The sequence below is a fragment of the Phascolarctos cinereus genome, unplaced genomic scaffold (genome assembly GCF_003287225.1).
Source record: "Phascolarctos cinereus isolate Bilbo 61053 unplaced genomic scaffold, phaCin_HiC Scaffold_1;HRSCAF=81, whole genome shotgun sequence".
NCBI classification, from domain to species: domain Eukaryota; kingdom Metazoa; phylum Chordata; class Mammalia; order Diprotodontia; family Phascolarctidae; genus Phascolarctos; species Phascolarctos cinereus.
The window spans coordinates 235628504-235653907 of record NW_027555514.1 but is presented as its reverse complement, the minus strand read 5'-3'; the positions used below and the strand labels follow the sequence as shown (position 1 = coordinate 235653907).

Here is a 25404-nt window from a genome sequence, read left to right as displayed (position 1 = left end):
TCATGGAAAATCATTCCACCTCTATGGTCCCTCACTCTAATTGGTTGGCTCCTCCCAGAACTTCTATTGGAAAGAGAGTTTCTGCATCAGCTGTGCTCCTTCTTTCTTCTCCAGTGTCGGCTCCTGACTTTCAAACATTCTTTCCCCACCATGCCCTGTGAGGTAGCTTCCTTGCCCCCATTTCCCAGCTTTTCATCTTCCTTTTATGTGTTGTCTTCCCTCATTAGAATGTAATCTCCCCGAGCACCAAAACTGTATTTTTTTAAAACTTATGTTTGTATTCCCAGTGCTTACCACAGTGCCTGGCATATAGTAAATGCTTAATAAATCTTTGTTGACTGATAGTTGGCATTAAGCACTTGAAGGGCTGCTGTGGAGACAAGAGATTAAACTTGTTAATTTTGGTCTCCAGGCAAAACTAGGAGCTCACAGGTACAAGATGAAAAGAAATTAATTTAGGTTTGATATCTTATCTTCTTGTAGCGCTTGACTATGAAGGGGTACCATGAGCGCCATTGTCATCCATGCTGGCACAAAGACACGAAGGTAGGAAATGGAGCATATGTGAGGACCAGAAGGTAGCCATTCTGGCTGGATCATGGAGTGAATAGAAGGGAATAATGTGTAAGAAGTCTGGAAAGGTCAGACAGAAACTAGTTGTGAAGAGCTAAAAATGCTAAATGTAGGAGTTTATATATGATCTTTGACATAATAAGAATTTTTCCCAGGTAGGTAATGGGGACATGACCAGACAGACCTGTGCTTTAAGAACATAATTTTAACAGCTACACAGAGGATGGATTGAAATGGGGAGTGACTTAAAGCAGGTATACCAATTAAAAGCTACTACTGGGGCAGTTAGGGGACACAGTGGATAGAGCACAGGCACTGCAGTCAGAAGGACCTGAGTTCAAATCTGACCTTAGATGCTTAGTAGCTGTGTGACTCTGAGTAGCTCACTTAACCCGAATTGCCTCAAAAAAAAAAAAAAAAGAGACTGTTACAGTATTTCCAAGCAAGAGGTGAGGAGGGCCTGAACTAGGTTAGGGTTGTGTGAGTAAAAAGGAAATGAATGTGATAGATATTGTGGAGAAAGAAATTATAAAATCTGACAACTGATTAAATAAATGGAATAAATGAGAATGAGGAAAGGTTACAAATGTGGGCAAGTGGAAGTTTGCTGTTGCCCTCAATAGAAATTAGAAAGTTAGAAAGATGGATGAACTTGGAGGGGAAAGAATGAGCTCTGTTCGAACATGTTGAACTTAATATACATATAAAGACATAAAGTTCTAATTGTCCAATAGCAAGTTGGTGATGGGAAGTAGAATACAATAGAGAGACTTGGAATATAGCCTAGAGATAATAATTGAACCTATGAGACCTGACAAAATCACCAAGTGAAAGAGAAGCATAGAGGTCCCAGGACAGAACTTTGGGGTATACCTGTAGGATAGTGAGAATGACATGGATGAAGACTGAGCAAAGTATGCTGAGAAAGATCAGTCAGACAAGTAGGGGAAGAACCCAGAAAGAGTTATCCAAACTCCAGAGGAGAGAATAGCTAGGAGGAAAAGGAGGTCAAAGTGTCTGCAGAGATTAATAAGAATGAAAATTGAGAAAAGTCCATTATGTTTGGTAATTAAGAGTTCACTGATAACTTTGGAGAGAGTTTCAGTTGAATTATGAGGTTAGATACCACATTGCCTAAGGTTTAGAGAGACTGAGAAGGGATGAAATGGAGGCACCAAATGTAGACAGCCTTTTCAAGGAGTTTAGCCAAGAATGAAGGAGAGGTATAGGAAGATATCTAGTGAGGATAGTGGAAACCAGTGAGGGTTTTTTTGGGGGGTTTGGTTTTTTTTTGGCAAGGATGGGGAAGATGGGTATGATTGTATAGCAACAAGTAAGAATCCAGTAGAGAGGGAGATATTAAAGACAGTAAATATCTTGGACAGAAAGTACAAATGGACCATGAGTTGGACCCAGAATTAAACAAGAGGGGAACACTTTGAATCACTTTTTAGTAAATTACAGAGCTCCTTTAATGATCCCAAATTCCCAGAAACAAAGGCCTGTCTTTTTAATGCCAGTATTCTATGGGTGTTGTATGGCACTGAGTCATAAAGCACTATAGAAACTAAAAATTTCTGTAACCCCCGTCCCAAAGATCATTGGTGTGGTAGTCTCTCTTTATTAGTAGGAATCAATGACCTGTACCTGTGAGAGGGGTGGAGGTGGAGTTGGCAAGAGTAGGGGATAGACCCACATGTACAAAAATAATTGTAGCAGCTCTTATTGTGATGGCAAAGAATTGGAAATTGAGGGGATTCCCATCAACTGGGGAATGACTGAACAAATTGTGGTATATGAATGAAATGGAATGCTATTGTGCTATAAGAAATGATGAGCAAGCAGACTGCAGAAAAACCTGGAAATACATATATGAACTGATAGTGAATGAAATGAGCAGAACCAGGAGAACATTGTACACAGTAACAGCCACACTGTGTGATGACTGACTTTGATAGACTTGGCTCTTCTCAGCAATGCAAGGATCTAAGACAACTCCAAAAGACTCATGTTGGAAAATGCTATCCACATCCAGAGGAAGAACTATGGAGTCTGAATTCAGATGGAAGCATACTATTTGCTTTCCTTTTCCTTTGTTGTTTTGTTTTATTGCTTCATTCTCATTGTTTCTCCCATTATTTCTGATTGTTCTTTACATCATAACTAATGGGAAAATATACTTAATATGAATGTGTAAGTAGAGCCTATATCAGATTTCATGCCTTCTTGAGGGGAGGAGGAGGGAGAGAGAGAAATTTAAAAAATAAAAATCTTATGAAGTGAATGTTGAAAACTAAAAATAAAGAAATTAATTATTTAAAAAAGACTAGGGGATAGTAGAGCTCTTCAGTCTTCTTTGAATTTGCTTCAAGTCTTTGAGTTTTCTTCAGGTCACTTTGGATGCTTCTGTCTTCCAGATACAAGAAAGAAGATGGAAGATGTCAACCCCACTTCAGGTTGCTGAAGGAAAAGACTCTGGGAAGAAGTCAACATGAGAAGAGCTGGTAGTCTCCATCATGTCACTATCCCAAACTGATTTAGCTAATTTCTGGTAATTTCTCTAGGACTCTCTCTCTCTCTCTCTCTCTCTCTCTCTCTCTCTCTCTCTCTCTTCTCTCTCTCTCTCTCTCTCTCTCTCCTCCACTCCCTCCCTCTCTGTCTCTGTCTCTCTCTTTGCTAAGTTACCTCACCTCACTCCCAATGGGAAACCTTCTTCACCCTGTGTTATTTTATATATTCACCTATGTATACATTCCCTGATTTTTGTTTAGCTATCAAATTGTATAAATAGGTCTTTTTTCAAATTGCAGTCAAGTCTTAGATATAAAGCATGGGGTCCTATTCTTCCTTATTTAATAAAATAACGATCAGAAGTGAACTTGAACCTGAAGACCGCATCCCTTAGACTGAAATGTTTAAGAGGGCAGATAGATATAATCTCTAGTCTACTGTCTTTTCTTCCTGAAGAAAATAGGGTGGCAGCCACTGTCCCCAACTTCCCGCTTCTCCTCCTGGTAGGAAATTAAAGTCACCTTGGAGAAGAAGCAAGAGGTACCTATTCTGCCTCCCTTTGAGCCACACAATGACATCCTCATCCTACATGTAGGGGATATCCATCTACATGAAGATAATGGAAATGCTCATGGGGCAGAGGGTTTAAGCAGATCTTAACATATAGCAAATTAGGAATTTTAAGGAAGAACAAGAGTAATGGATATCATTGGAGAAATATATGATTGTAAAAGGAGGTGGCCTGGGATCATTAAAGAGACAGTTGGTGGCTGGAAAGGGAATCAGTGATCACAAAGAACCAGAATGGCTTTATCAAGACAGCTCATGTCAGACTAACCTCATTTCTTTTTTTTTTTAAATAGGATTACTAAACTAGCATGAGGGCAATGCTATAGATATAGCTCATCTTGATTTTCGTTTAACTATATTTATATAAACTATGTCTAGATTTTTAGGGTAGGAGCCATTATGTTCACTGGTATCCTCCTGATGTTGGGAGTAAGCAAGAAAGTCCCCCCAGCATATTAGGTGGATTCCATATGACAAATGTATGGGAAGACCTAAAGAAGAGTCTTCCAGGAACAGTCAACATACATTATGATCTATATTATAGGCAAAAACCACAGACCTATTTGAGTGTTTGGTTATGGATATGGATGAGAATTATAAAAGATGAGCAGGTTTGGAGAGTTCTCAACCTGCATCTTGGAGAGAATATCCACCTCAATGAGGTCGTGCTCCATTATAGCAGCAGAGTAAGTATTGAAATAGGATTAAATGAAAGATGTACTCTTTCCCTGCCCTGTCCTAACAGTTATTTGCAGCAAACTCTCCATTTGCTAATGCAGACAATAGTCACATGATTCTGCTTTAATTTAATTGCACACTGAGAGGATTCTAAGGCTGCATCTGTACTGTGCCAGAATATCTGGATGAAAATGGAAAAATCCAGACAATGATTTAGGTGTTTAAACTGCATGTGTCGAAATAGGTGGACATTAGGTGGACATGTATAAGTGATTTTTTCACGTTTCATTTGAATGTTTTGTTATAGTGTTAAGATAGCCGAAGCCAGAAAAAGCTTGTCTGTGTGTTTGTATATGTGTGCACACATGTATGCTGTTGATTACCCTTTAAATATTTCCAACCCTCCTCCCCCAACCCACTCCACTATCTGCCAAACCCATCCACTCTCTCCTGGACATGAGAATTAGGAATAGAATCAGATTTCTGAAGTATTGTTCATGAAGCATGATAAGACTGATCCTATCCATGAAAAACACATGAAAAATCAAGCATAATATGAGCTCATAAAACAAGTGAAGAGTAAACATTGACTTGTAATATTCTAGTAGTTGTCATCTTGAACATGTTATGGGTACCATCTCCATAACAATTGTTTCATTTTCAGGTTGTTACTCAAATGTAATAACCATACATGATTTCTTTTAGCTCCACTCCACCCCTCCAGTCATTTCTCATGTCTTTTGTTTTGTCCAGCTGCTTTTCAGTATTGTCCAATGCTTTGTGACCCCATTTGGGGTTTTCTTTGCAAAGATATTGGAGTGGTTTGCACTCCAAACTTCTTCAGCTCATTTTATAGATGAGAGAACTGAAGCAAACAGGGTGAAGTGACTCACCCAGGATCACACAGCTAGTAAGTGTCTGAGGCCAGATTTGAACTCAGGAATAAATCTTCCTACCTCCAGGCCCACCACTCTATCCACTGTACTACCTACCTGCCCTTCCTATATCTAGACATGAATATTATTTTACTTTGTGATGTTCCTGAAGTGTGTTTTATGCCTATTTCAGATTATTAACCTGGTCCACATTGCCACTTAGGAATTATTTTGTGGTCAACCTTGGTCTATGTGACAGTTTTGATATGCTCTGGATGTGGGGGGGATAAAAGGCAGAGTCAGTGATTTGGTCATTTTAAATTCATCCAAGATGAGAGCAGGGCAGAGGCCTTAGAAGTCATCCAGCCCAAAGGTCTCTAATAATTTCCAGCATGAAGATCCCCTTAGAACATCTAAAAATGTCATGGACCTCCCTCACCCTCTTTCACTATAGCTGTACCATTATTATCTGTTGATTCAAAAATTCGCGTCAACATAGTCAAGGAGAATTGTCTATTCAGAGGACCTAGATCTAAAAGCCATCCACGTTGCTCACCACCTGTGTGAACTTGTAAAGGTCACCACTCCCCTGGGCCTTAGCTGTAGCTGGCCTTTGATGTACCTTCTACCTCTAGAACTCATCCTAGGGTACATAAAAAGCACCTCTGAATTATGTAATGCTTTCAAATGAATTTGGATTTTATTAAGCTCAACAGCATCTGCAGACGTTTGAAAAACAGCAATATATGTGTGAGACACTATTTATTCAGGCTATGTTCCACATAATAGTTTATTTACTGATCTGAGGCATGCTGCATACTTTGTTAGAGCTAAATAAAGATTAAAATAACACAGGCATAAGCCCAGATTAATAGAAAACTTTATTATTGACAAATATTGTGTTGCTTGATTTTTTTTATTAAATACTATTGTGAAGGCAAAGTACAGGTAGGAAGGAATCACCAGCACCAGTTGTTCTTGGCTCCCCCTTTCTCATGATTTTAATTCTTGATTTATCCCAGTTCCACAACCTCCCTGGTTGAGAGGGCCACTCACAGTCACCACTACATCTGACTTCTTTAGATTTTATTCTCCTGTCTGTCCTAGAGACAAGTGTAGGCAAATATCTCTCCCTGCAACCCCTTAAGGTAGTAGACACAAGGGTGGATTTGTTCCAGAAGACCTTTTGCTAAAGAAAATAAGGAGGAGGAAGGAGAAGAAGGAGAAGAAGAAGGAGGAGGAGGAGGAGGAGGAGGAGGAGGAGGAGGAGAAAGCATAGAATCAGATAATGGTACAGAGCACAGATTTCTCATCCTAATAACACCTGACATTTATTTAGTACTTAGAGGTCTGCAAAACTCTTTACATAAATTTTCTCATTCAATCTTTCAATAACCCTGTGAAGTAGATAATGTTAAATATTATTATCTGAAATTAGGGAATGAGGTGGCCTGGTGGATAGACATGGGAGTTTGGGAGACCTGAATTTGAATCTTACCTTTCTAGCAGTGTGATCCTGAACAAGTTTCTTAAGCTCTCTCAATCTATTCCCTTCATATATAAAATGGGGTTAGTAAGAGTACTTCTCTCACAGGGTATTGTGAAGATTAAATAAGGTAGTATTTATAATATGTTTTGCAAAATTTGAAGTACCATATAGATGGGGGAGATGGGGCCCAGGGAGGCAGCATTTGTTTGCCAATGTTTGATCTGAAAAGGTCAGTTAGTCATGTGGCTAGACTTGAGGACTGACAAATTGAAGCTTGCGTGCTATGCTGGTACCCACAGAATGTTGAAAGACCCCAAGAGAGGCCTCCATCTTGTTGGGTGGATGCATTATAGAGGCCCTATGAGAAAATCTGGACAAGAAAAGCACAGGATGAAAAGCACAGGTTAGTTGTGGTCTGCACTAATGGAGATAATAGTTACATTGTGAAGATCATAGAGGCCTTGAAATATTAAAGCTGTGAGGGGATGACTTTTTTCTTCTTTGAAGAAATTATCTATTCTTTTTACCGTATGTGTAGTAAAAGGTCATGGACAGTGTAATATGGGAAAGAGAGTATATGGAACGTTGGACATAGAGTCAGAAAGTCATGGGTTCAAATCCCACCTAAGATGTTTACTAGCTGTGTGATCCTGGACAAGTCACTTCACCTTTCTCAGCCTCAGTTTCCCCATCAGAAAAATGAAGATAATAATAGCACCTCCTCAGCAGGGTTGTTATGATAATCAGGTCCAGCTTTTGTTTGAACATTTTCATTTGTGATAATATATGTAAAGCCTTTTGGTGTAGTAGGTGAAGAACTGCCTCAAAGCTAAGAAGATTTTGGTTCAAATCCTGCCTTCGACACCCTGGCTCTGAGGCCCTCAAAAAGTCCTTTAACGGCTAAGTATTGTAGGCAGTTAAGACTAAGTTGCAGAGAAGATGTCATCTTGTATTTGTAAAGGAAGTTTACCAGTCAGAAAGTTCTGAGTTCAATTTGGAGCTTAATCATTTATTGGATGTGTGTGACCCTGGGCAAGTCACCCAAACTTCCGTTTGCCTCTGCTTCCTCATATGTTAAAAAAAAAAAAAGATAATAATAGCACCCACCTCCTAGGGTTCTTGTGAGGATAAAATGTGATAATTTTAAAGAACTTTATATACCCCCTAGCACATAGTAAGTGCTATATAAATGGTAGCTATTCATTGACTTCCCCATGGTGGTAGGAAGCAGGATTTGAATTCAGATGTCTTTTGACTTCAAGATCAAGTCTTTTTCCATTGCACCATAGTGCTTCTTAAAAACAAAACCAAAACCAAAATCCCACAAAATAGCACATATTTGCACAGTACTTTAAGATTTGCAAAAGTGCTTTGATCATAGCATCAGTCAGGGGTGGGGAACCTGTGGCCTCAAGGCCACATGTGGCCCTCTAGGTGCTCAAGTGCGGCCCTTACATGAATCAGGAATTTGTGCTGTGAAATTTGGATTCAGTCAAAGGGCTGCACTTGAGCACCTAGAGGGCCCACATGTGGTCTCGTGGCCGCAGGTTCCCTACCCTGGTCTAGACCCAGATCATGTTTTTGTTGTTATAATAGCCTAGGTGGTAAATATACATGGTTTATTTTCTTTATCTTGGCCCTGTAGATAGGCAAAGCTAAATGGACCTGTAGCTTGAGGTATATTTCATATGAGGCAAAAGTGCAGAGGGTTTCAATCCTACCCCAAATCTACTTACTGGTCTTATTTCTACATTGAGACCTGCAATTCTTTCTTTTTTATTTTTTTTAAATTTTTTTTTTATTTTTAGGCAATTGGGGTTAAAGTGACTTGTTCAGGGTCACACAGCTAGTAAGTGTCAGGTGTTTGGTCTGAGGCTGGCTTTGAACTCAGGTCCTCCTGACTCCAGGGCCAGTGCTTTATCTATTGCACCACCTAGCTGCCCCCAATTCTTTCTTTCTCTCCCTGGGTCATGATGTCCTCATCAGTGCCCCTTTGGGTAAGGAAAGCACTTCCCTGGCTACCTTCCAAGGTTCCTCTGATGGACTTCAGGAATTCTACATTAACCTTGAAGAAGACTTCTTTCTTCCTTCCCAAGGGACCATATGGTCCTGGAGCCCCTAACAGTTACCCTGCCCTGATCTATTTCTCTATGACTTTTGTTTTGTTTACTTGAAATGCATTTACTAGCAGGTTGTTAAAGCTGAATTTACGTCATCTATTATTTTAACATAACACATGAGTCTACAGTCCTAAAGTAGAACTCTGATCTTGTTGCTCTTCCGCTTATAATTCTTCCAAGATTGATCATTGTCTACCAAATAAAACCAAAACTCTTTAATTTGGCATTGAAGGCTCTTTGTGGTCCACATTTCCAGCTATATCTTCCATGACTTCTCCCAAACATCGTCTATGATCCAGTCAAACTTGATTCCTCTTACTTCCTACAACATCTTTCCTCTGTTTGGAATGTTGTTGAAATCCTATCCATTTCTCATGGGCTAGCTGAAATGTTACCTTTTCCAGGAAACTTTCCCTCATCTTTCCAAGTTATACTATCATAGAATCATAGAATATTAGCATTGGAAGGGAAATGAAGGAACTAGTGTTCAACTTCTTGTCCAGCAGTTCATAATACCCCTGACAGTGATGTCTAGTAGATAGCTTGAAAAACAGGCTTGAAAATGGGGGAAAAAAAACTCACTGAAATAGAATGTATTCATCATATTTTTTGTGTGTATAAAATTGACTCAAAGATGGCATTTTTGAGACACTGATAATCCTTCAACATACTCACAGTTCTACAATTCCATTGGTATTGTTACCTCTCTCCAGCACAGATCTCAATTTATTCATGTTATCCAGCACAACTCTTGACACTGTTCTCCTTAAAAATTCTCCACTGGTGGGAGAGGTTGTGGGAAGGTCTCATCCAGTGTACTGGAAGGACTTCCTCTGGGTCTTTTAATATTGGAAGATCACCAATTAAGCACATGGGCAATCCATCAGATATCCCTCAGTTTTGGTGTGACTGATATACTGCCCTTTCTGGTCATATATCCAGATCTTTGATGGTATCTTTTTAGGTATTCATGTGATTATTGTTGTGCTACAGGTAACTTATGATCACCGCCTTGTCTCTCCATTGGCCTTTGGGGAGCCCTCAATATTAATTCTTTTGAGATTACACTTCATAATTCACAGCCATACCACGTATCTAGAAGGGTACAGGTTATTAAAACACAGATGTTAGCTTTAAGGAGACATTCTAAAGTGCTATGGATTTTTGAAATTAATTCAGACCCTTTTCTTCCTGTTACTCAATTCTGGGCTCTTCATTCTATATCTGCAGTGACTATTCAAGATATACATATAGAGGGACCAACTGTATGGACTATCTAGCCAACTGTATGATATATCAAGTTGTAACATTTGTAAGAAGTCTAGACTGTAAATTCCTTGAAGGTTAAGGACTTTGTCTTATTCATTTTCTTAAATTATCCTCTTTTCCTTTTCTCCAACAAGGCTCTCAGTAAATGCTTGTTGAATTGTTGACCTAAAATGCAAGTATTCAATGTCTAACATCATCTTTTCCCTTATAAGTGTCTCTTTTAAGCTGTGCAGTATTCTCCCTTGTAAGTTAAATCGTTACCACTTCAAGCACTTGTCCTAGAGAATTTTTCCTCTTGAAAATAATTTCTTAAGAGTGCGGTTGCTAAAATGTTCAATGTCTTTCTCTCTAGTGCTCACATTTAGTCACTTTTCTGCTTAAAGCCTAGTTGACCAACATACAAAAGGAGGAGAGAAATAGCCTGGAATAGTGAGAAAAGCACTGGGTTTGGAGATAGAGGACCTGGGTTTGAATCCAAACCACTTCAGCTGTCTGAGCATGTTTCTTAATCTGTAAATTAGACAGAAAACACAATCTCTGAAGGCTTTTCTAAATGATATGAACCAATGAGATTTGTGTTGGGGGTTAAGCTCATAGTGGGTTGGGATAGGAGAAGCCTGCAGACAAATGGTTGACTGCATCCTTTTCTGAGGTACATGAGAAATGTGGAGGGATGTAGTGGAGAAAGGGGGGCCATCTTTCCCTTGTGCCAAGGGAATGTGAGTTCCTTGAGGAGAGAAAGGAAATAATCAGGTTTGTTGACATATAAGCAGTTGTATGCTGTTGTTCCTATTCTTATTCCTCTAGGAAGCCAAAGGAGCCTTTGGTCATGGCCTCTAACCAAATTAACAGCAGGAATGGACTGGGGAGTGAGTTGGGATTTCATTCTTGTTTGCACATGTGAGATTACTTGTCCTAAAGACTGGCCTTTAATACATGCTTTCAATCAATCAGTGATCAACAAACATTTATTAAAGTCATCCTGTATGTCAGGCTTTGTGCCTGTTTATGGGAATACAAAGGCAAAAGTGATGTATATATGTATGTATGTCTGCATATATATACATATATAAATAACAATTTACAAAATAGATATAAGATAGTTTTTAAAGAAAGGTACTGTCAGCTGGGGAGAAGGGGCTAAGGAAAGGCTTCATGTAGGAAGAAGGTGATACTTGAATTGAACCTGGAAGAAAGTGAGGGGTTTTAGGAGGTAGAATAGAGGAGGCAGTGAATTCCAGCAATGGGGAACCATCAGAGAGGGGAAATGGAATGTCACATGCAAGGAACAATGTGGTCGGTTTGCTGGACCATAGTGTATATGAAGAGAAATAATGTGTAATATGTCAGGAAATATAGGATAGGACAAGGTTGAGGAGGGCTTTACAAGCCAAACTGAGGAGTTAATATATGACCCTGGTGATAACAGGGAACCATTGGAGTTTATTGAGTAGGGGAAAGACATAGAACTGGGTATTATGGAAATCACTTTGGAACTGAGTGGAAGATGGCTTGGAGTCAGGAAGGGCTTGAGGAAGGGAGACTAATTAAGAGGCTATTGTAATTGTCCAGGTGAGAGTTGATGAAGACCTGAACTAGGGTTGTGGCATTGTGGGTAAAGAGAAGGGGTGGATTTGTGAGAGGCTGTGGATATAAAAATGACAAGATTTAGCTTTTGATTAGATATGTGGGCCTAGTGAGAGTGAGGAGTTGAAGATAATTCCAGTGTTTCAAACCGGGGTGATGAGAAAGATGGTGCTTCCCCTCAATAGAAATAAAGCAAATTAAAAGACAGGGTGATTTGGGGGGAGGGGGAGTAAACTGAGTTCTGTTTTAGACATGTTGAATTTGAAATTCCTACTAGATATCTAGTTTGCAATGTCTAATACCTAATTCATGAAACATAACTAGAGCTCCAGAGGGAGACTAGGGATGGATGTACAGATCTGAAATCGTCAGTTTAGATGTAATAAAACAATTGTGAGCCAATGAGGTCACCAAGAGCAGGTATATAGGAGAAAAGAAGAGGTCCCAGCACAGAGCCTTGGGGAACACTCACAGTTAGGGGATAGGAAATGGATAAAGATCCAGCAAAGGAGACTGAGGAACTATCACACAAGTAGAAAGAGAACCAAGAAGGAACAGTGTCATGAAAACCCAGATTAGGGAGAGAATCCAGGAGGAGAAAGTGGGCAACAGAGTTAAATTCTGTGAGAAATTAGGAAGGATGAGAGCTCAGGAAAGAATGTCATGTTTGGCAATTAAGAAATCATTGGTAATTCCTTGAGAGAATTTTCACTTGACGGATGATGTTAGAAGCCAGATTGCCAGGGTTGAGAAGAGAGTGAGAGAAGACTCATGAGTGTAGATGACATTTTTCAGAAGTTTGGCTGAAAAGGAGGGGCAGTGTAGAATGATAGCTTGAGAGGATGGTCAATCCTATATTGGATTGTTGGGGTTTTTAATGCAAGGCAAGGATTGGGAACATCTGTAGGCTTCGAAGAAGGAACAAGTAGATGGGGACAGAAGAAAAGGGAATGAGGGGAGGATTATTGTAGGCGCAAGTGATTTCCTGAAGAAGACAAGAGGGGATGGAAACAAGGATGCATGTAGTGAGTTTGGCCTTAGTATTGAGGAGGGCCACCTCTGCATCCGAGTGTGATGATGACTGTTCTCTCACAGCAGATGTTCTAAGCCAATCATGTGATGCTTTACTATCTTAGAGGCATCTGGATGGAATGGTTGATAAAAAGTCAGGCATATAGGCAGGGAGACCTGAGTTCAAATCTGACCTCAGACACTTACTAGCTATGCAGTCCTGGGCAAGTCACTCAGCTTCTGCCTGCTTCAGTTTCTTTAACTCTAAAATGGGGATAGTGATAGCACCTACTTTGCAGTGTAGATTTGAGGATCAGATAAGATAATATTTGCAAAGTTCATAGCATGATGTCTTCTGTATAGATGGTGCTTAATAAAATGTGTGTTTCCTTCCTTAGAGTTGGAAGGCCTTTAGAGATCTCCCAATAGATGATGAACTTTTTGAGGGCAGGGACTGATTTTTGTTTTCTCTTTTTATCTTCAGTGCTTAGCACATTATAGGTGTCTAATAAATGCCTGTGGAATTGGACTGTGTCTATTCTAATCTACTTATTTTACAGATGAGGAAACTGAGATTGAAGTGTAAGTGACTTGTTCGAAACTAAAGAGCTAATCAATGCAGAACAAGGTAAAAACAAGATTTCTTGATTTGCAGTCCAGGGCTCTTTCACTTGTATATCTAAGGACTCAGCGACAGAAGACTGACTTCTTATGGGCTGTCGCTTATATTGTTTTGTGTCAACCAGATGATCAGTTTATGAGAGGTACAGCGAGGGCTGTTCTTAAGGGAACTTAGTCAAAGCTTCCTTTTGGTGTTCTCCTTTCCCCAAACCCAAGTATCCAGTACCTTCCCGACTTCCCAGGAACCCTCCCTTAAGCTCTGTCCTAGATTTTAGCTTTCTTCATAAAAACTTGACTGACATCTGTTCTATTGCCTCCAGGCTTTGTCAGATGACTAGAGTGAAAAAAAAAATTTGTGCTTAGATATTAGTAAATGATAATGACTTTAATGTTCCTCAAGGATCTATAATATTTGATGGTGTGGAGATTCTCTCCACTAATACAGATTGCGACTCCTTTATAACATGGTAGATATTCTTCAGGAGTTGCTATGGACAAAAAATTCTTTTCTGGAGAAGATCTTCTCCAAAGTGGGCTAGACTCGTCTGTGGACAACAGCTATATAATCCATCACTGGCCTGCACCCCAGTTTTTCTAGCTTGTTTGGGGCTTTGGTATATTCTTCCAGCATCACCTTTGACATCCGAAGATTATCATCGACCTCCTTGAGAATTCTGAGTAAGGTCTTTGGCTTCAGGCCCGTATCTCAGAGGGATGACACTAAAGGACTTTGAAGAACAAAGAGATATTTTAAAGTGTGTTGGGGACCCTTAAATCATGCCAGGTAGGTAAGTGGTTGTTTGTTTATTCTGCTTATTTACTCATTGCATACATTATCTAAATTTCTTCGAAAATACAAATTGATCTGTAAGAGGTCGATGACCTAGGGGCAGCTAGCAGTGGATGGAGCACAGGCCCTGAAGTAGGAGGACATAAGTTCAAATCCAGCCTCAGACCAAACATTTGACATTTACTAGCTGTATGACCCTGGGCAAGTCACTTAACCCTAATTGCCTAAAAAAAAAGAGGTCAATGACCTGCTCAAGAAGGAAGTTCCATGAAAGCAAGGACTATTTCATTTAAAAAAAAAATCTTTGTATCTCCAATGCCTAACCCATAGTAGTTGCTTAATAAATACTTGTGAAATGGACATGGACTTAAAGGTAGAGGTACATGCCTTGCATAGGTATATTTGGTAGCACAATACTCTGATTACTTGGTAATTCCCTTTGTAACTGGCATGCCTCCCATCTTGTGTATTTGTGTAGGACCGGTTTTGTTATTGTTGTTCAGTCATTTCAGTTGTGTCCAACTCTTTGTGACCCCTTTTGGAGTTTTCTTCGCAAAGATGCTAGAGTGATTTGCCATTTCCTTCTCCAGCTCATTTTATAGATAAGGAAACGGAGACAAGCAGGATTAGGTGACTTGCTCAGGATCTCACAGCTAGTAAGTATCTGAGGCTGAATTTGAACCCAGGTCTTTCTGACTTAAGGCCAGTGCTCTATCCACTGTGCCACCTAGGATCAGAAGCTCAGCTAAATTCTGTCAACATCTAGACCACAGTTCATGGATGTGGAGTTGGAGAACTGGGTTCAAATCTTTACTGCCTGTGTGACCTTGGGCAAGTAACTTTCCATTTCTATAAAATGAGGATATTGGAATAGATCAGGAATTCTTAACCTTATTTTGGGTTACAGACCCCTTTGGCACTCTAGTGAAGCCTACGGATCCCTTATCAGAAGTATATTTTTAAATGCAAAAAATCAAATACGTAAGATCACAAAGTAAATCAAATATATTGAAGTAGTTATTAAAATACACATCTTTTAAAGTTCACAGAACCTATACTAAGAAATCCTGGATTAGATGATTTCTAAAGCACCTTTGAGCTCTGAAATCCTATAATTTTGTGCTTCTTTAAACAGCAATTGAAAGTTGGAGTACTTGTGTATCTATTCAGTACCTCTGGCACTTGGCTTAGAATTTCCTCCAAGGTACTCAAAAGCATGTTCAGGGCTTCTCTTCTAGTGATTATTATACAGGTGCCAAATGAACCTTTCATTGTAAAATTTCCATAAGAAAAAAAAAGTCTCAACCATTTTCCTCAAAAGCATCAAATTACTAGCTGGTGAAAAGGTGATTTGGTAATAGCTAGATTGTTAAGGTTTACTCTTCATTGCCACCTGCTGGTAAATGAAGTCAAATCTGGTTTGACAGAAGGGGGAAAAGAAGTCATTTCAGAATTCCAGGAGAAAGGACAAATAAATATCTTACTACATGGAAATCTTATGCCACTTACTGGAATCATTCTGGAAAATGGTGACTTGATCTTTTGCAACTAGGAAATTCATTTAGAAAAAGATTGTGATTACATAACCATTTTACCCATGTTCTAGATTTCAATCTGCACATATTTATAACGTACCTGTCATGCTAAGTGTTGTGTGAGCCTTTGGGAAATACAAATAGATTTAGGACATTTTAAGAAATTTACCCTGCCTTTAAGAAGCTAAGAATACAGCTAGGGACACAAGAATAATACGCTTGAAATAACCTAAGAACAATTTACTCTGTGGAATTGACTATAAGAAGCTGCAATCACTTTCTTCTGAGGAGGATAACTAAGCTGGTGGAGAGCCTCAAGATCATACCATGCTGCATTTGTTGAAGGAACTGTCAGTGTTTACCCTGAAGAGGGGAAGATTTAATGAAGATGTGATTGCTGTTTTCATACATCTGAAGGGGCTGTCACATGGGAAAGGGTTTATACATGTAATGCTTGGCTTCAGAAAATGAAACTGGGACCAATAGATTTTTAAAAACAAAAAAAAAAACCCTTCCTAGTTATTAGAGCTATTCAAAAGTGGAATGAGTGAAATGAGTCTTGTCAACATCATTGAGATTCCTTCCTCCCCAGTAGAAGTCTTCAAGGAAAAGCTGGAGGGCCATGTGATGGGTATGTTACAGGCGGCTATGAGTTGGAATAGATGACTTTTGAGTTCTCTTACAAGCCCAAGATTCCAGGATTCTAATTCAGGGAAGAGAGAAATATAAATGTGAGTTAGAGTGATTAGAGAAGACTCCTGAAGAAGCCCCCTCGGAATGTAGCTGAAGTTCCCGTATACACAGAAATCATGGACAGCTTTCTGAAACCATCTATGCTGAATACATAAAACTATAGCCTAGAGTTTCTGTGACTCAGTTCTTAGCAAGAGGAGGGGGGGGGTTAATTTGTCTTTCCAGTTTTGAAATGAACTAGCTATCAGATATAAATGCAATGCATCAGAGAGCTTTATGGCTATAAACAAAGAAGCATGAGAGACTGGGAATCTCAATGACAATTCCTCATATTCATGTAGCAGTGTTTGCAGAGGGCTTCTCTCACAACTGCAGGAAGTGCTGTGCAAGGCAATCTCAGCCAGTAAGTAGAGGAGGCAGGACCAAGGGTGTGCTGGCGACAACTCACACTGGCTTTTTGATGGGGATTGTTACATTTTCAGTATGGGCATTTACACCACAGTAATTGGCAACACTACAAATCAGTTTTGTTGATTGTCTAGACATAAGAAAGTAATGGAGAAAATGTTAGTAATGCAGATTAACCTTAAAAGTATGTCCTGTATACATTTTTTGAGAGCTGGTTGTTAAACATTTTATAGGCACGCCCCCAATAGGATTCAACCCCATCTCTCCTGACTTCAGGTCTGTTGTTCATTACACTACATCCCAAAATTACCAAGTCTCTATCAGCTTTACACAATTATCCCTTGTTGGACTAAACAGAGCAGTTGCTCCTTCATATTCACAGAGGCACCTTTGGATTTCTAAACCATTTCTTAGAGAGCTTATCTAAAAAGTAATGCCTAGTTCATGACAGCCTCCTGTAGGTTACAAATTAAGTTCTCTGTGACCCCCCAAGGCATGGAATTTACACACAGGCTGTGGCTGAGTTTCCGCAATCAATTTAAACACATTTCCTGGGCAACATCGTTCCTGTTCATCCAGTGGCTTTCTACCTTGATCAAGGATTTTTCTCACTTAATTTCAAGATTGAGTCAATGCAAGCGTCTAGGCCCTATTCACATCTACTTCATATCTTAGACTGATGGATTCAGTTGAAAAGCCCATCTCTTTGTAATTGTTGAGGAAGGGATATAGGATACCCATCACACAGTAGGAAGGGGTCAGGCGGCACAGAGATTTAAATTTCAAACAGAAGAGTTTTTATTTGATCGTAGAGATAACAGGTTGTTGCTTGAGTTTTTTGGGTGGGGGTGGAAGGGGCAGTGCTGTTACATATGATCAAACCTGTGCTTTGGTAAAATCACTTTGACATCTGTTTGGAGGATGGATTAGAGTGGGGCACCATCACTTCAGTAGCAGCAGAAGGAAGTCACTTAGAGGCAAGGGCCATTTCACCCTTTTGCCTCCTCCAAATATCTTTTATTTTTATAATTTATATTTTTATTACCCAAATATCCAAAAATCACTTATTAGCTAACCTACTGGGAGTGAGCCTTTCCTTACTTAGGCTGATTCTTGGACAGCAGGCATGGTTCATCATTAGGACTATACTTTAGGAAAATCACGTAATATTCTCCCTGTGCTTCATTTTTCTCATTTTCAAAATGAAAGGGTTGGAATATATGGCTAGGGACATTGATTCTAGCTCTGTGACTCTATGTCCTGTGATCTTCTGAGCTAGTGAAGATGTATTTGTTTGCTGCCAATAAATTAAAAATAGGAACATTGTTGTCTGCAACAGCTAACTTTTTAAGATACTTCACAATAATGTTCATTTTCCCTTTTACTTTTAAAAAAATATTTTCTTCTTTATTCTTCAACAGTGCCTTACACATACCAGACACTTAATAAATTATTTGTTTTGAATTATTTTGTTTTTTTTTTTCTGGGGGAAAAGTAAAGAATTGGGCAGAAAAAAAAAGCTGTTCTGATTGTGCGTCTGAATATCTCTGGATCCAAAATCCAGACTCCTCGCACACCATACTCTATTTTCCACCTCTGTGTGCTTGCACTGACTGTATTTCAAGCCTAGAATACTCTCCTTCCTCACCTCCCATCACTAGTTTCCTGAACTCCCTTCAAGACAGCTTAATCCCACCAACTGCAGGAGGCCTTTTGGACCCACCTCACTCCCAATCCCTCAGAGATTAACTTCCATTGATACTGTACATATGTGACATATACCTAGTTACTTGTATGTTGTTTCCCCCATTAGAATGTCAACTCCCTGAAGGTGGGGATGGTGTTTTTGTCTTTCTTTGTATCTCTGATGCTTAGCACAGTGCCTAGCACATATTATGTGCTCAATAAATGCTTGTTATCTGGCTGACTTTTTAGCATTTTTGGCAGGGGTTGTCTATGACTTGGTTGTTCCTAGAGCTGGGAGTCACAAATTCTCTTTTCTCCTTTGCCATCCCAGAATCAACTTTTTAAATAGACAGAATAGGCAGAAGTTTTTTAACTTAAGAGTAACCTCTTTGCCCCTATCTAAACTCCTATTTACTTTAGATAGATTTGATCAGATTGCTTTCTTAATATCTAACACAAGGCTGTGAATGGTTCATATCCAACCCCCTTTCTTCACTTGCCATAACCCTGCTAGAGATTTTGTTTATAAAACCAAGTAAATTTTTCATTGGCAGAATAAGGCACTGTGAGGTGATAACACACCTTTGGGAGAAGGAAGATAGGGCAAATTTCCTTGTAGTCAAAAAGTATCTTTGAGATCCTCCAAGCTTCACTGTTGACTGATGTTTTCCAGTCCCCATCCTCCAGAAATTTGGTGGACTTAGGCTATCCTAAACCATTCACTTCAGCCTCATTCCTGAACCAAAACCTGTGTGATCTTGGGCCACTCACTTTATTTCTCTGGACGTCAGTTTTCTCATCTATAAAATGAGGGAATTAGGTGACCTCTGAGGTCAAACTACCAGTGCATTATTACAGATTACAGCAGACTTCCAAAATTTTGGGGAAATATGTTCTAAAGGTATAAAGATCCATGGCTTGTTTTCCCACTAAAGGACTCTAGAGGACCAAATTCTGTCCTTTGGGAAGTCTGTCCCAAAGAGAGTCAGGCTTTTCTCATGTTTTTTTTTTCTTTCTCTTTCTTTTTGGGTTTGTTGCTAACATACCAAAAAGCCAATGATTTTTGTAGTACAATTTTATATTTTGCTATTTTACTGAAGTTATTGTTTCTATTCATTGTTGTTTAGTTTCTAGGATTTTCTAAATAAACTGTCACATCATGGGCAAAAGTGATGTTGTTTCTTTTTCGCTTGTTCTTATTGCGTCTGTTGTTGTTGTTGTCTCATTACTCTAGCTGGTATTTCTAGAGTAATATTAAATAATAGTGGTGATGATAGATAGTCTTGCATTATACCTTATACTTGATTGGAAATGCCTCTAGTATTTCTCTGCTGCAGACAGTGAATGCTAGCTCTTGATTTTTGATAGATACTTTTTAGCATATTTAGGGAAAGGTCCATTTATGCCTATACTCTCTCTCTCTCTCTCTCTCTCTCTCTCTCTCTCTCTCTCTCTCTCTCTCTCTCTCTCTCTCTGTATGTATTTAACATAAAAGGGTGTTACATTTTGTCAAAAAGTTGTGTTTTTTTTTCCTGAACCAAAGTTTGGAGTTGATATTTACAGAGGGCTTTAAACCTGGAGCGGCTTTTCTAGGGGCTGACATGGGAAGGGGTGCCCCAAATAAAATATTTCCAGATCTGAGATTCTGTGATTCTTCTCTTCTGTCTCCTAGCATTATAGAGACTGGATTCAAATGATTGAAACTAAAGTTTTTACCCTTCTGAATTAATACTAATATCATACTTCAGTCACCAGCACACCTCCAATTGCCAGGGCACTAGACAAACTTTCTCTTTGTTGATTTCCACTTTCCCTTGGGATATGGTGCTCCCACCTCCTGCCCCTTAGACAGACACCCAATGCCCTCCAAAAGTTTAGCACTTTCTAAAATTCTCCAGCCTACACAGGCCTGCTGTGTAATGCTCCACATTCCCCCCTTAATCTTCTTCTCCCCCTCAATTAAAAATGGCATTTTCCTGAATGTTCATCAGCCCTCAGCCAGGTGTGAAGGGTTTGTCTAGCATGGTAAGCCAAACTGAAGTGGGAATGAAGTTTAATCTTCCCGGGGGAATGTTTGCATTTTAAAAGAGGACCTTGTTAACCCAAATGATTCTCTAATTGCTTTGCCTCAGCACGCTAAGGACTATGGGACCTTTCCATCTGATGTGCAGCTGAAACTTCCTATTTGTTTTCAAATGTGAGCTCTGTGGGAGCAGAAACTGTTTGCCCTCTTTGATTTGGATCCACAGCTTTGCACATTGCTCACACTTAATAAATATATTTTTAATTAATTCATTTATTCTAGTTGCTGGAAAGAGGGAGTTCTTTGTGAGCAGGGTCAAGATACATGTAGTTCACCTCACCTACCATCAACAAGTTAAAAATGTGGAGGCCACTCGGTAGTCAGGAATCATCCACCCCTTGCTGCTAATTCACTTTTGCAAGGGGAACGCGCAAGGCTCAGGAAAAACAGTCAGGGGCCGGAAACCTCAATCCTCAGTAGGGAGGGCCTCCGGCTGTTTACTAAGTCTGAGGGAATGGACTAGTGAGGAGCAAAGGCAAGAGCCGGCCGGTGGTCCGTGAGCTACCTGCGAGCAGCAAACAGACAGTGTACATGTCTGTTATGGTGAGGGCAGCTGCTTATTAACTGTGATTATTGGGGAGGGAGGGAGGCAGAAGAAAAAAGAACTAAAGTGTAGAAATTACCAGACTTTGTTCCAATTGCATCTTGGAAGACCGGAGTTCAAATCCACTTCAGATAGTTCCTTAGCTAAGTGACGATCCTAGGCAAATCACTTAACCCCTTTGTGCCTCAGCATCTTCATCTGTAAAATGAGGATAGTGATGTCACCAGCCTCCCAGGTGTCGTGAGGATGAAATGAGATAGTATCTGTAAAGTGCTTTGTACTATTTTCTCTTTCTTTGTTTCTCTTTTGAGTCTTCTTGTACAGAATGACTAAAATGAAAGCGGTTTACGTGATTGCACATGTATAAACTATATCAGATTGCTTACCATCTCAGGAAAGGGGGTAGGGAAGAAGGGATAGAATTTGGAACTCAAAACTTCTTTTAAAAATGTAAAAAAATTTGTTTTAACTTGTAATTGGGGAAAAATAAAATAGATTTTTAGAAAGAAGTGCTTTGCAAATCTTAAAATACTAACCAAATGCTGGCAATAACTTATTATTAATATTATTATTATTTTAAGTTACTCCACAGTAGCCTAGGAACCTCTACCTTCCCCATCTCCCTTCTAAAGGAGCATAGTTACTCTTAGTAACTATGTAGTATCTACATTGTATCTCTTCGTAATTAGTATCCACTAATTCTTCTTAGATGATTAGGATCATAGATGTAGAGCTGAAAGGGACCTCAGAGAACCATTTCATTTGCAGATGATGAAACTAAGGACCAGGGATATTAAGCGATTTGCCCAAAGTCAGACAGGTAGTAAGCATCAGGGGTCCTTCAACGTCCTGAAAAAAAATTACCTTTGAAATAGTGAAAATAACATCTCACTTTTATGTAGTTCTTTTAAGGGTTACTAGCATCTGTATAATACTTTAAGGTTTGCAAAGTACTCAGGGTACCTCATTTTAACTTCAGGATAACCCTGGGAGGCAGGTGACATTATTATCCTCTTTTAACATATGAAGAAACTAAGACTATGCCAAATGACTTGCTCAGGGCCCCACAGCTAGTAAGTGTCTGAGGCTGGATTTGAACTCAAATCTGTCTGGCTCCACTGTGATGCTACCTAGATATCTAAGCTATCCATCGTGCAACATTGCTTCTCTTCGTTAGAAGTGTTGTGTTCTGATTCTGTTCTCCAAGAAGAAAATGCACCAGCCACTCTTCTTTGGGGAGGTGGAGGGCCGTGGGTGTGGAACATTGCATAAACTGTCAGACCTGGTTGATGTTTTAGTTTTGCTGAATGTTTTTTTTCCTTCCTTATTTTTTATTCCCTGCTACAAGGTGTGGTTTTCTGATTGGATGAGTGGGAATAGATTTGGAAATGAAGGGTGATATGAACACAGTAAGATACAAATTAGCAAAAATTAAAAAAAATATTTATTATGAAAAGTGTAGTCTAAGGCTGGTTAAGACACTTAGATGAATAGTTCATCTCAAGTATGAAATTGTAGATTTATAGTTTTGGGGACTTCTACCCTCCACAGGAGGAATCGTAGCTTAGGCAAGGACCACAGAACCATAGTTGTAGAGCCTAATGGGCTTTCCAGCGTCCAATAGTTTAACCTCTTCTTTCATAGATAAAGGAATTGAGTTATAAGGAGGTTAAGTGACTTACTCAAATTCACATAGATACTAAGCATCAGAGATGATGAGACAGAAAATCATATTTCTAGAATTTCTATTGCTATGCCAAGCTTTTGTTTTACTTTTTTATAGGGAGACAGTGTGGCATATGGGGTAACTCTTAGATTTTATTAACTTTAAGGACTATTTTTTTCTTAATGAAACACTTTTTTATAAGAGAAGTCATTGGGAAAATAGGATCTATTTAATGGAAATTTACTTTAGATCTAGCTTTGTTGGAATTAACCTGTTTTGTTAAATGAAAGTTATATTCTTAGAACAGACTAGATAAGGAAGGATCTAAGAAAATGAATAACATGACAGTTTTGGAATATATTACATTACATTTAATGTAATTAATTGATATTATATTTAATATAATGTAAACATAGGGTAAAGGATAGGGCCTGGACCTATGATTTTATTGATACAGGGAACTTTCTCTACCAATTCAGGTTAACATCTTTTCTGCAACTTAGAGTCTTAAATAATTGCCTAGAGCACTAAATAATATGAGTATATTTAACGTAATTATTTAAATTATAGTTTAGTAAACTATAATTCTAAATTCAGATCAAACATCATGCTTTTGAAATTCCAGCCAATTTTGTATTTCTTGCAGAGGCGGGGAGGAGTCTTTGAGAGGAGACCTGCTCTTAATATTCGGATACTCTTCAAAATTACCAGTGTGAATGGAAAGGAAGGAATTTGCATGAGAGAAGTTGCCAAGGTACAATTGATAGGATTTTGCATCTGATTGGATGGGGTTGGTTAAGGGGATAGCAGTGGGGTGGGGAGGTAGAGACTCTGAGGTTTTTAAACATTTGCCTGGGCAAATGAAAGGGTAGTGGTACCACCACCAGAATAAGGAGCATAAAAAGAAGGGTAGGGTTGGAGAAAGAAAATGAATTCAATTTTACACATTTGATCAAGTGGAGATCTCTAGTATGCATTTAGAAATGTGGCACTTGTGCTCAGGGGAGAAGTCTGGACTCTGGGTCTATAGATGTAGGAGGCATCTGCAGAGAGATAATAATTGAGGCCATGTGACTGGATTAGATCACCAAAGAAGTGGGTATAGAGAACAGATTTGTAATGAGAATTGGAGAAGCAGAAGGTTTTTAGGCTCTAGTGCAACTAAGAGAAACTTGCTCATTTCTATATTCAGGCAAATCCATACAAATACTATATAAGCCAGAAGGGATTGTCAAGTATCCATTTTTAAGAGTAAGTATCCTCCATCTCTATAGATCTATAAGTTCAGTCACATCAACTTTTATTGTTTTTTGGGGAGGGAGGGGGTTCAGATTATTATTTTAAAGTTTATTGAATATAAATATTGCTATTTTTTCAAAGTTATGTAGTTGTTGTTGAGATCAATTACATCCAAATTCATTTTAAAAAGTTACTGAATTCTTTTCACTTTGGGGGTGACTAGATCAATGATTTTGTCAGTGTAATGAGGTGTCAAAGAGGAACTATGCCGATGCAGATTAGCACCCTCTCCACAACTTAAAATATTCTAGTGTTGTTTGAGGGCACTGAGAAGTAAATTCCTTGCTCAGAGTCACATAGCCAGTGTTTGTCAGAAGCGGGACTTAGACCTAGGTTTTCCTTGACTCTGAGGCTAGCCCTCTATTTACTACACCAGGCTTCCTCCATCTGCTTCCCTCCTCCCCACCCCATTGATATACAAACATAGATACAGGTTTGTAGAGGTCATCCAGTTTAATTCCCTCATTTTGAAGATGAGGAAACTGAGGCAGTGGAAGATTAGATGCTCTGCTTGGTATCACACATGTCATAAGTAGCAGAGATGGAATTACATCCAGTTCATTCCAGTATAGAGATGGATTTTTTTTAAATGAACTAAATCTTCTGGCTACATAGCAATAGCCTCCTATCTATCTTCTCCCTTCCAGACTTTCTGCTCTCCTATTCATCCTGTAAAACTCTTCCACATATAATTTTCTTTAAGCACCACTTGGAACTCCATCACTCTCCTGTGCAAAAGACTTCAAAGGATCTTCTTTGCCCAGTCAAAGAAATCCAAACTCAGGCTGACATTTAAGGACTTGAAAGTTTGGAAAGTGATGTGGCATGGGGGAGGGGGAAGAATGTGACTTCTGGAGTAATAGTGAGAAGCGAATAAGCATTTATATAGCACCTACTATGTGACATTCTGTGCAAAGAGCTTTACCAGTAGTATCTCATTTGAGAATCTTGAGAGATATGTGCTGTTATTATCCCCATTTTACAGTTGAGGAAACTGAGGCAAACAGAAGTTAAGTGGCTTGCGCAGGGTCACACAGTTCGCAGGTGTCTGAGGCCAGATTGGAACTCAAGTCTTCCTGACTCCAGGCCCAGTGCTCTATTCACTGTGCCAACAGCTGCCCCAAAGGATCAATGTTTGAAACCTAATTATGGCATCTATTTCTTATGTGCCCTTGGGCAAGTTCCCTTCTCTGTATTTCACTTTCCTGTCTGTAACAGAGAGTGTTGGACTAGATGAGCTCTGTTTATGTCAATTTTTCATAATCCAGCCCCAGTGGGCTACACCTATATAAAGTTTAGCTAAATAATGCCCTCTGACCTAATTGAACATGCAGTCTACTTTTTCAGCTTTGCTTCCTGCTAGTATATATATATATATATACATATATATATACAT

The 25404-nt window shown here is 39.2% G+C and overlaps 1 long non-coding RNA gene across 2 annotated transcripts in view; it reads left to right on the top strand.

The window, feature by feature from the left end:
• Nucleotides 1-6476: 6476 nt before the first annotated feature.
• Nucleotides 6477-25404, top strand: part of LOC144454397 (uncharacterized) — a 34268-nt gene continuing 15340 nt past the window's right edge. The window contains exons 1-2 of one of the 2 annotated variants that reach the window (XR_013482749.1): nucleotides 6477-14088; nucleotides 23356-23463. This is a non-coding gene — a long non-coding RNA (uncharacterized LOC144454397). Of the gene's footprint in view, nucleotides 14089-19813; nucleotides 21043-23355; nucleotides 23464-25404 lie in introns of those variants that run through there. The other variant, XR_013482750.1, reaches the window with a different exon arrangement.